At 43.8% G+C, this 11644-nt stretch overlaps 1 pseudogene; it reads right to left on the reverse strand.

Moving 5' to 3' along the window:
- Positions 1 to 8496: 8496 nt before the first annotated feature.
- On the reverse strand, positions 8497 to 8958 carry LOC123166267 (UDP-glucose 6-dehydrogenase 2-like; annotated as a pseudogene).
- Positions 8959 to 11644: the final 2686 nt, after the last annotated feature.

An 11644-nucleotide genomic window follows, 5' to 3' on the forward strand; every position in this document is an offset into this window, starting at 1 on the left:
TTTCAAGTTTCTTCAAACCCAATTGATTTTCAAATTCTTTTCTTAGGCAAGATTTTATAATTCTTAAACACCGCTCTCTCTTCCCTGTGTTTTTTTGGCCCAACTCATATAGCAGCAGCAACCCAGTTTGCATGCCATTTTTCCCCACCACCAGCGGCAGCCTCCTCCCACTTTAACCCTACCCCGCCCCCCAATTCCCGGGGTCTCTGTCTCAAGTCTCGACCCGGGGTGATGTGCCCCAAGCGCCTCGCTGCATGGCCTCGAGGTTGCACCCGATGACCCTCCATTCCCACTCGATCTCTTCCTCGCCGCACCTCTGTGTGCGCCTCCTCCCGCTGTGCATCGTGCGCTACCATCGCGTGGTGAACCACCTGACCGCCGTTGGACTCGCTCTTCCTCGCTGCACCTCCTCTCCCGCTGTGCACCTGGCGCAAGCTGCGCGCGCCTCCGGCCATGAACGCAATCGCCCAGCTGCGCCCCCCTAGCGCTCTTGCACCTCCCGGCCTCCGCTTGTTCTCCTCTCGTCGCCCGCGTCCCTCGCCCCTCAACAAGCTTTACTCCTCTTTGCCTCGCCAAGCCTGTTCAATGGTACTGCATCGTCTTCTCCCATTGGCTCTCGGGGCTGCTTGTTGATTCCCAGTTGGCTTTGTTGATATTTCAACTAACTTGGGAAAGTATATAAACTGAGACAACTAAACCTAACAGAACGAGGTGGGATTATTCAACACCCAAGCTAACTTTATCTAATTATTAAAAGCATGCATGTATCGATTGGAATTAACCTTGCTTCGTTCGGCATGAGGGCCAGGGTAATTGGGCCTATCTCCGTACTCTCACTCCATCAGGCTACGTTTGGCTGGGTGGGCCAGAATATTTGGCCAGCTTTCGAACCAAGATTATTAAGGGCTAACCCAGTTTTATATTGCAACTTGGGTGCCAGCTCAACTGGTTGTTGTTGTAGCGTAAGAACGGAAGGTTGTAAGTTCGAATCTCAGGGCAAAGTTACCTTTTGCTATTATAGAATAGATGACGGGTTAATTAACAGAATTATTTTTCGCAGGTATATATATAATAGATGGCAGCTTAATTAACTAAAAACAGAAAACCGGATTAGTAACCAAAAACTCATGGGTGGCGCGTGGCGGGCCACGTGATCATATGAATAGTACCACCTCGGATGTAGAAAATAATATAGGTGAAAAAACTGAAAGCGTAAATTCACGGGAAGAAGCGTATTGTGACGGTGAACCCGACAAAGTCAATCCGTGCTTTATTATTAGGGATAGACTAGGAAACATGCCCGTGCGTTGCAACGGGAAAGAACAAAAAATCGATGTCACGGTGATGCATATAGTAAATTCCCGTTGGCGTGGCAGGGCTCTGGTTGTATGGCATTGAGTGCAATAGCAATGCCTATCCAGAAATACCATCACTAAGTTCAAATTATTAATGTTTGAATAGACCTCATGTGTGTCCTTTGTCAGGTTTTTCACCGTGTCCAAAACTTTCAAAAGACACACTAATATTGGCTGAGCCTGCTCTGCCTCCTGAAGATGTGTGTCATACTGTCTTCTCTCTTCTCCTTTATATCTTTTTTTGGGTTGTCCTTATATAAATTAAAATCCCACAAAATAAGCAAAGGCATACCTGCAATAGAACTCCTTTTCAACATGGAATTTTACAAATAGAAACATGCAACTGATAAACATGTGTGGTAGTAGGAGTATTCAAAGCGTGAAGGATTTGTAACACTACTCTTTCATGTCAAAAGGACTGCAACTGCATGAAGACTTGCTTTCACTTGGGGAAACCAAGCTAAGTAGCGGCAGACAATATAAGTACATTGCATCAGATAAAGACCATGAGCAACACATGGTTCAGAAGAATGATATGACACAAGTCTTTAACATCCTAGGATCAGTTTTCTAGTAAAAACAATTCTAATTAAGAGAGCATGCTTCTTAAGACTGTGCTTCTTTTCCCAAATTGACAGCGTTATATCTCGGCTCACACTACCTGGATACCAAGGTTGTATGCAGATCATACAATTAGAATATAGCAGAATGTTTTTACTTTTGTCCTAATGAAAGAAGTCTAGAACTTTATTGGATGATTTCTCCTTTCAAATTTATTCTCAGCCAATTTTCCCACTAAATTTAGTGGATCAAGTTGTCAAAATTTGACCAATCCTTAGCACGCAGTAGTGACATGTACCAAGAAATGCTGACCTTGAGCTGAATCCCAAAATTGCCATAGGCATCTCCTGCTTAGAAGTTAAGAGTTATAAATTATAAAACAGAGGTAAACAATTTTCTTCTCTATATAAATTTGCATAGATAGCTGGTCAGGAATACAGAGAGAAAAAATCTGTATAAAAAGAAGCGGTTAATTCAAGGCAGCAGAGTTGCAACCAACAAATATCTTAGCTTTTAGGTGCATCCAATCGGAAGTGAAATCACGTTTGTATCAACACGCAATGCAAAAGATAATGTATAATTAGCTAGAATGCCTACTCTGATAATTATCTAGAGAACATATTCAGGGAGAGAAACAGAACAGAAGTGGGCTACGTACAATTGGCAGTAAATTATGATACATGTCTATGTACACAATAGTGAGAAATTTCCATTACATTACATGGGCATCAGACATATGTTGATTAATTCCATCACAGGGGAAAAAATAATCAGAGATACAGAGCTACCTTGAGCAGGGATCAATGTACTGCTAGAAAGCCAATGCATTAGGCATTACCGGAACATGACAGATTAGCTGTGATGATACGCTGACAAATAATTTGTTCCTTATTTCCTAGGGACGGATTATCTTATGTGCATCCAATCGAAAGTGCATCCAATCTGCAAATTAGCTACGGACGAGCAGCAGGCGGCACCGCCGGTCAGTGACGCCATCAGTCGCGGGCTCGCGAGATCGCTGAGTGCCGAAGTTTAGGCACGGGGTGGCAAGTAGCAGCCACTTGTGGGCGATGGCTCATCGAAGTGCCATGGCGGCGGAAATCAGTTAACTCGTCGAGCCGTTGCGAGGTCTTGCCGCTTGAGGGACTGATGTAGTATACGTAAGGATCGTGGGACAGCTTGTTAGCTCTTGAGGTCCTACTGGCCGGACGTGGAGCTGGTACCTCCGGCGGCGGCGTGCATGTTGCAGCACTCGATGACCTTGGTACATGTTGCGGCGGCGGAGCGGGACGCCGTTCTCGACGCACTTGTCCTCGATCATGTGGTGGATGTGACAGCGCTGCCGCCTATTGCGTGATCTCGAAGCACTCGCCGTAGGAGCTGACCAGCGTGATCCATTGACTTTGCTTCCGTCCATGGTGTTCGCGACCATGATTCTCTTCCATACCTGATAGCTTGGAACACTCGATTTTGATTGGAAGTTTGGATCGATTTGATGCAAGGCAATCGATTCCTACAATATTTAAAGGCAAGGGGAAGGGTAGTAGAGCCGACTCGGATCTGGTCGGGACTCATGATACTTGGATCGGTCTCTTGTTTGATACGGTCACAATCTCTGCATACACGGTCGAACAGATTGGACGGCCTCGGGCAGTTTTTATGGCGTTGGTTGTGCGGAAGAAGGAAAGTGACGGTGAATTAGTACCACCTTGGATTTTGGAAAAAATATGGACGTGTTGAAAAAAAACTGAAAGCGTAAATTCACGGGAAGAAGCGTATTATGACGGTGAACCCACGGAGTCAATCCATGCTTTATTATTAGGGAGAGATTATTATAGCAAAAGGACCCGTGCGTTGCAACGGGAGAAAAAAAACAAAATCTTCAATGGCTATGAACCTATGACCACATTTTGCTGATTTCAGCATACTATGTACAATAATACCGTTGTGGTGAAATTCCTTACAATTTTTTTTTGCGGGTGAAACTTCCTTACAAAAATTGATTGTGCAATTGGGAGGAGATAAGAAAGATAACAACAGTTGGACGTTGTACATTGTACAATTTGACTATGTAGCTAGCTAACAAAGCTAGCCGTATCGAGTTGCCGTCTACCGGAAGTTCCTAGGCTTGAGTGCACGATGACTTCCTAGAGTGGTCGAGCCCGTGCGTTGCAACAGAGAAAACAAATCCTTATATGTGCATAGTAGCCCATCCATATTGTCACTTCTCTTCATCACCATCGCCGATGGTTGTTAGTCATCCACCAATTAACGACGACCATGATCAATCTCAAGGTGAGCTTGGTCACCACACTTTAACACACTGTTTTTGCCAGCCCCTCCCTTTGTCACATTGTCAACCAATTAAAGATGAATCTGGTCAATTCCATGGTGATGAGTTTGGTCATCGCACTGTAGCATGTCGTTCCCGCGAGCACCTCGCTATACTAACTTATAATTTCATGGACAATGATGGTGTTCGCTGTGATGAGGAGAGTAATAGAGGACAGGTGGAGGCTGCGCCATGCGTGCATCAGCAGAAGCACATGGACCACATATCCAAACCAATGCTAGATGCAAATTGCGCTTGTATAATTCATTTAACATATAATCTTTCCCTAATAATAAGCATATTTGAAGGTCTAGGCCCTACGGAATACAAAAACACAAAAATCATAAGGAGGAAACGTTACTCCCTTTAATTAATTCCCACAACGTTCTCTAGTATTTTTTTAAACATGTACGCCCTTGCATCATGCGTGGGCAGCCATGATGGGCCGGTCGATGATGCTCATGCAGCGCCCACAATCCCTCCTCCACGTGAGTGTGCATGCATGGCCCGGGGATTTATTCCTTCATGGCAGCCTCACAATCCTGGGGATTTACAATTAATTCCTTCATGACAACATCCTTTTATTCCCTCTGCCTATTGATCTTTCAGGTGGCTTGCATATTTCAAGTCATAACCATATTTAAATTGGTGGGTCTGGATATGAAGTACCGAGGTGGTACTATCTTTGAACAAATAATCTCATGTAAATACATAAGTGGGGATGCTAGCTCAGTTTTGTGCTCCCTTCGGCTGTTGACCTCACGTCGGGAGTTCGATCCCTGAAGAAAGCACATTATTTTTGCGTCCCTGCCTGTCTGCATCGGTTGTGGGCTGCCGTTTCAGCCGGGCCGTATGCCACAGCGAGGTCCATCAATGGGCTGCCCGGGCGAGTCACAAAGATCGTTCTAAGGAATTTTAGCGATACTTTTAGTGTGCGCGTACAATCAGAATCATATTTTAGTACCACCTCGCATATATGTTTTAAATTCAACCTGAAAGCGTAAATTCACGGGAAAAAACGTATTGTGACGGTGAACCCACGGAGTCAATCCGTGCTTTATTATATATATATATATATATATATATATATATATATATATATATATATATATATATATATAATATACTAGAAAAAGCCCGTGCGTTGCAACGGGTAAAAATGAGAAAAATGCAAACTGGTAGGAGCTAGGGTCCTACCAGGCTTAGACCATAGGTTGTAGGGGTGGAAGGGAGGATGGCGAGGGGTTGGGCGTGGCCGGCGGCGCGACGGCGCTGTAATTGCCCGAAGAGGAGGAGATGGCGCGGGGGCGGCGGCTAGGGTTAGGTCTCCCGGCTCCCTTCAGGAAGCGAGCCCATGATGAGCTTCTAATACAGACAAACAAATCTGGCTAGCCCTCCTATAGCCAACAACCCAACTAAAAGAACGGTTATAATATTCTTCGTGCTTAATTATATTTCCAGCTACTCAGTGTAAGTAAACTATAGAAAGCAGATCAACCATATGTTCCCTTCACACGACATGAACTTACCAACATCCAGTTGGTTGGTGCAGCATGGCTGCGTCATGTTTCCCTGCCTTCATCCCATGTGCCTGAATCAAATTGATCCAAGTCCTCCTCGTGCGTTGGTGAAAGACACACGAAGAATGCACACGGCATCCAGGTAAGGAGGAGAGGAATGCACACGACAGTGGATGCCAATGGTGATACCTTCAGTGTTATGTGTAGTCAGCTCAGTTGTTGGTGGGTTTGCACTCGAAAGAACATGAGAGTAGTACTGTATTGAAAAGACAGACTATAACGACTTGTTGTCATTACCTGAAATTTGGACCAGTAAAGATGAAGCACACTCTTCTCCTCCTTTTTTATCACCATGATTTTGATTTAAAGTCTTTTATTTTTGGGCTGCAGAGGCGTCTCCGTACGCACAAATTGACCTCAAGTAGCGCATCATTTCCTCCTTGTTTCTGTCAAGTCGTCCTCAAATTGTGCAGGATGCATGTCTGCAGGCATCCGTTTAATAGCCCACCCCCTCACCTATGGAAAGCGTTAGCCCTCTTTCCTTTTTTTCTGGTATAATTAGCACCTCTTTTCTTCACATGTAATTAGAATCTCTTTCCTTCCTCGTTTATATCTCATGATCTTCAAGAAGGATTCTTGATGCCCAGAAAAATAAAAACGTATATAAATCAGATAGATTAGATATAAAGGAGCGAGGTGGGACTATATATGTGTCAACCTTCAATTCTACATGAATCAGGACTTGCTCTGTTGGTCATGACATTACGTAGAGATACTGAAGGTATTAGTTCGATACCCCTCGCGAGCAGAATTTTTGCCTCCCGTGGGCCGGATTCACTGGGCCATACGGCCTGGTTTGTTCTTTTGGCCAGACTCGGTGACATACGACAGACTACATATGAAACATGAAACGAAGACGGACCACGTGCTTTATTATTTCCCGAATTAGTACCACCTCGTGTATATGTTTTAAAATCAAACTGAAAGCGTAAATTCACGGGAAAAAGCGTATTGTGACGGTGAACCCGACAAAGTCAATCCGTGCTTTATTATTAGGGAAAGACTAGGAAAATTGTCCATGCGTTGCAACGGAAGAAATCGATGGGATGCATAACCGGCTACGTGATAGGGTTAAGTGCTTTTATGGGAGGCTACCATGGGAGGACTTTACCTGAAAATCAGAGATCACAGTTGATAAGGAGGAGCCGGGGGAGGCCAATGGCATGGTTACAAGCGGTGGCAATAGAGCAGTTGAGCTAGTCATCAATCCACGCAACTGCATGAGCTAGAATTTTTCATGACTATTATTTTTGTACTGAGTGAATTTATATTTATCATAGTCAGGATTAATAAAGCTCGAGAAAATCTGACATTAAAAGAAAGTAACTTATTCTTTTAGTATGTACGCACTTCATGCCAACCCAATAATTTAGATGCAAGAATGCGTTGAAGGGACATGGAACTGTGCTCCAAATAGGTCATGTGATCTCCAAAGAGATTGACGTCCTATATGAAAAATGAAAACATGAACATTGTATTATTTTTTATGGCTAGTCATTTTCAAAGAAACCATGATAGAGAAGCTGCATAGCAGATTACTTGGTGGCATCAGGATAAAGAAATATAGTACATTATATGGCTCAATTAGAATGTAGATTGCTTAATATTGATCGCCGACCACTAATTTAGGAAGTGCATAGAGCTGCCGAAATGATAATTAGAATGTTGAATGCTTAATATCGACCGTCAACGATTAACTCAAGAAGTGCCTTACTTGAGAGCAGCTAACAAATTAGTAGGAGTATATGTTCGACCAGTTGCAGCTACATTATTGCAGAGATCTGCAAGAATACTAAAATGACTCGCAAACTACTTATGACATGAAGCATCCGTGGGAGAGAAGAAAAACTGATTTAATGAACTGAAGACAGTAAATCTTTAATAAGATATGTGGCACAACATATACAAAATCGCATACTGGTCGAGGGATCCAACTTTAGAGATTGATAACTGAAATTAAACGCATCTTTTTTTATGGGGTGAAATTAAACGCATCTCATTTAACAGTTTCAGGTCATCTAACTCTCACAATGAAAAGCCATAAATACAGTAATTAATTTACAGCAAGACATATTATACGGATATTGTCTTCCAAAAATTCTAGCCTAGTTACGTTTCTTCTTTGCTTGAACAAAACATCATAAAAAATGCTAAAACATATATATTCTTTAAAATTCAGTAATCCATGTCACACAACCCGAAGAGAGAAGAACATAACTGCTAGTCGGAGGTCATCAACTAACATGTTCAGTGTTTCACTTAGTTAACTTTTGAACACTTGTATCCTTGTAATTTGGAACTAATCCAGCAGAGAATAGGAAGTAAAAGTATGTCCTCTCTCATGAAACATAGCTGTACAAATCTAAAATTTAACTAATAGAATAAGAATGCACTAAGCTCGCATGAAACATATTAGTGCAAGTACTACCTCGTTGATCTGCCCCCTGCTTTTGCTTAGGCCCTCTCCTCCGTACTAATAACTCCTTTGGATGCTTCTGTCTTGTCTGCTTGACGGGGAAACAGAAAAGTTCTATAGATAAGTCCTCCTATCTATGAGATTTTCGGTTTTTATAACATAAGACTTCTCTTAAAATTCATCGATGCTTTTTGTTGTTATTAATTAGTAAGAAGAACGCTCGTCGACGCGCGGCTATCAGTGTGCATCGCCTCAGGCGACGGCTGGCATGACCTTGAGCCACTGGGCTTGGTCAAGCGGCTTGCCAATTGCATAGATGATGAATCCTGCGACGGCGAAGACGAAAGCCGGCTTCTGCATCACGTTGTACATGCGCCAGCAGTCGAGGCTCCTGAACTCATCCCACTCGGTCAGGATGCAGACGGCGTGCGCATCGCGGACGGCCTCGTACGCATCCAACGTGACGGTGACGGGCTGCCCGGCGGGCTCGCCCACGGCCCACCGGCTGCAGGTGGCGAGGGTGCGCGTGGTCCCAGTCAAACTTGTTCATGGCGAGGTCACGCCTCACCTGCGGGTCGTAGATGCTAACGACGGCCTTGTCGCCAAGCAGACCTAGGCACATGTCGATGACCGGTGTCTCGTGGGTGTCACCGGTATCCTTCTTGAAGGCGAACCTAGCATGGCCACCTTCTTCACGGCGACGGTGTTGAACATGGAGGAGACGACGCGGTAGATGAAGTGGCTCTTGCAGTCGTTGATGCCGATGACCTGCGGCCTGCCTCCATGGACGTCCTTGAGGACCTTCACGTAGACATCCTTGAGGACCTTCACGGCGGTGCCCTCAGCGAGGAACCTCCCGATTGGACAGGATTTGGTTCAGGACGCCATGGCCGTTGTGGGTGAGGATCTTCTCGATGGCTTTGGCGGTCTTGACGGTGACGGGCACGGTGAACTTCTCGACCATGATCTTGTTGGAGTGGGATATGTCGACGATCATGCGTGCGCTCACCTAGTAGGTCAGGATTGGCGCGCGGCCTTGCCGGTGCCGAGGCCACGGCTCTTGGTGGGGGGTGTTGACGGAGACGGAGACGAAGTCCGCCTCGCCAACGTCGGTGCTAAAGAAGAGGTTGCGGCCGCGGCCACGGCACTGCTTGGCGACGTCGTCAAGGCCGGTCTCGTAGATGGGGAGCCGGTCGCTATTGCAGCCGGCGATCCGTGCCTTGGAGATGTGTATTAAACCGATATTTATGAGAGAAATTAGAGGAGACGTGGGATGAAGAGTTGGACTACAACTAAGAGTCCACGTTGAGAGGGGAGTTTAACATATCGAGAAAGACCAAGATGAACAGACGGAACAAAAAAAACTGGACACAACACACAAACGTTATTTATTTGAGTGTGGGTTGATTCCTAAAAACTACAGGGACTTTTCTGCAAAAAGGACGCGATGGTGAACCCGACAAAGTCAATCCGTATATAACAGGCACCACCAGAGCACCTACACCCACCCCCTCCGGCCATCGAACCAGAACTCTATTTGTTCAGGTTTCGAAATTTTGTTCGAATTTTCGATATTTATTGACGATTTTAAAAACGTATTCATATTCAAATATTTTAAGGAAAATCGTCCACACTTGTTTCCAAGAATTGTTGAAAATATTTAAGAAAAATAAATAGACCTGTCGCTAAACTACTTTAACAGGGGCGCTGCAATTTGAGCATAATCAACAGCTAGCTCATGTGGTTGGCGTCCCTGCTACCTAGCGTGAGGTCGCGAGATCGAACCCATCATGTGTGGTTTTGTTTTTCGTGCTATTTTTACGTTTTTGTTTCCTGGTTATGGGCCGGCCCGATTACGTACGCGAGGTTTCAGCCAAAGCTCGACTGGGCCAGTCCGATTACCTACACGAGGTTTCATCCAAAGCTCGACTGTTAGAGCTCTCGGGGAATAGTACCACCTTGGATTTTGATTTTGTCTACACGAATTGTAAAAGCGTATTACGACATGAGAAGAAAGCGTATTGTGACGGTGAACCCGACAAAGTCAATCCGTGCTTTATTATTAGGGAGAGATAATAATTAATTATTATTATTATTATATTATTATTATTATTATTACTAGCAAATAGCAAATATGCCTGTGCGTTGCAACGGAAGAAAAAAAACTCAATCTTAGGAAAAGAGTGGTTTAAGAGCCCACATAGATACACGCCCACCATTTCAACACGGCAGAGAAGCAGTAATAGCATAAACCATGAATATGAAATATTACTAAAGCTTAATTTCCCAAATCAAGTTTAATAGTGCCAACAATAGTTACAGAGGCATGCATTGTTTTCCACTATAGAGATTGCTACAGAGTATCTACTTCTAGTGTGGATTTTCTAACTTGTAGTTGTATTTTTTACATGGTCTTCCTTGGTCTTTGTACCCGAAATATGACTGTTTCTTGCAAAAAGAAAACAAAAACTCAAATGTGCAGTTATTTTTTTTCATGTAGAGCATACATGTTTTGATTGTTTGAACCTATTCTTTAAATATGTTTTGATTGTTTACATCTAATTTTAAATTTAGAAAAGAGAAAATACACTCAAATCGTTGCTCCAAACATCAATTTTGTGAGTGCCCGTGAGTTTTATACAATTTTATATGGGTGTTCGGCTCGGCTCCCATCCCCATGGACATATGTTCATGTTCTTACAAACGCTTGTAGACGGTGGCAACTGCTGACGCGGATGGTGGTATGTGTGCATGGCATGGTGGTCTTGGCTCCCACTCACCGCCGACCATGCTTCTCGACAGATTGGTCCTAGAGTATTCCTATTCCTATCGTCTTGAAGCTATCAGGTGTCGTTGGAGGAATAACCTGAGGAGCATGGCGTGCTTCCTCATTGCATCACTCACCGCCGAGTCCATATTGGGTTATTCCTCTTTATTTTTTTGGCAGCAACATACACGGTGTGTTTTTCTAATTGAAATCAACCGATGTGCTTGCGGGAACTATGGGAGTATTTTTCCGTGATGGAAATAAATTCATGAGTTTTTCCTTGTGTACACGACTTGCCCATCTACTACTCCCTCCGTCCCAAAATTCTTGCCTTAGATTTGTCTATAAATACGGATGTATCTAGTTACATTTTAGTGTTACATACATCCGTATCTAGAGAAATCTAAGACAAGAATTTTGGGATGAAGGGAGTATTTCTTTGTGTATATTCATCATTTTACCAAACTTGCCCATCTTCTATCGAGTGAACCGCGTTTCGGCTAGCTCTGAGGCATAGTGATCCGTGTACATTTGTTTTCAATTAAATTTAAATTCCTCCATCATGACCAAATCCTATATGTTCCTGGATTAAGCACATTTAAATTGATCTAGGGCAAATATCCTCACTTCAAA

The sequence above is a fragment of the Triticum aestivum genome, chromosome 7D, assembly GCF_018294505.1.
Source record: "Triticum aestivum cultivar Chinese Spring chromosome 7D, IWGSC CS RefSeq v2.1, whole genome shotgun sequence".
NCBI classification, from domain to species: domain Eukaryota; kingdom Viridiplantae; phylum Streptophyta; class Magnoliopsida; order Poales; family Poaceae; genus Triticum; species Triticum aestivum.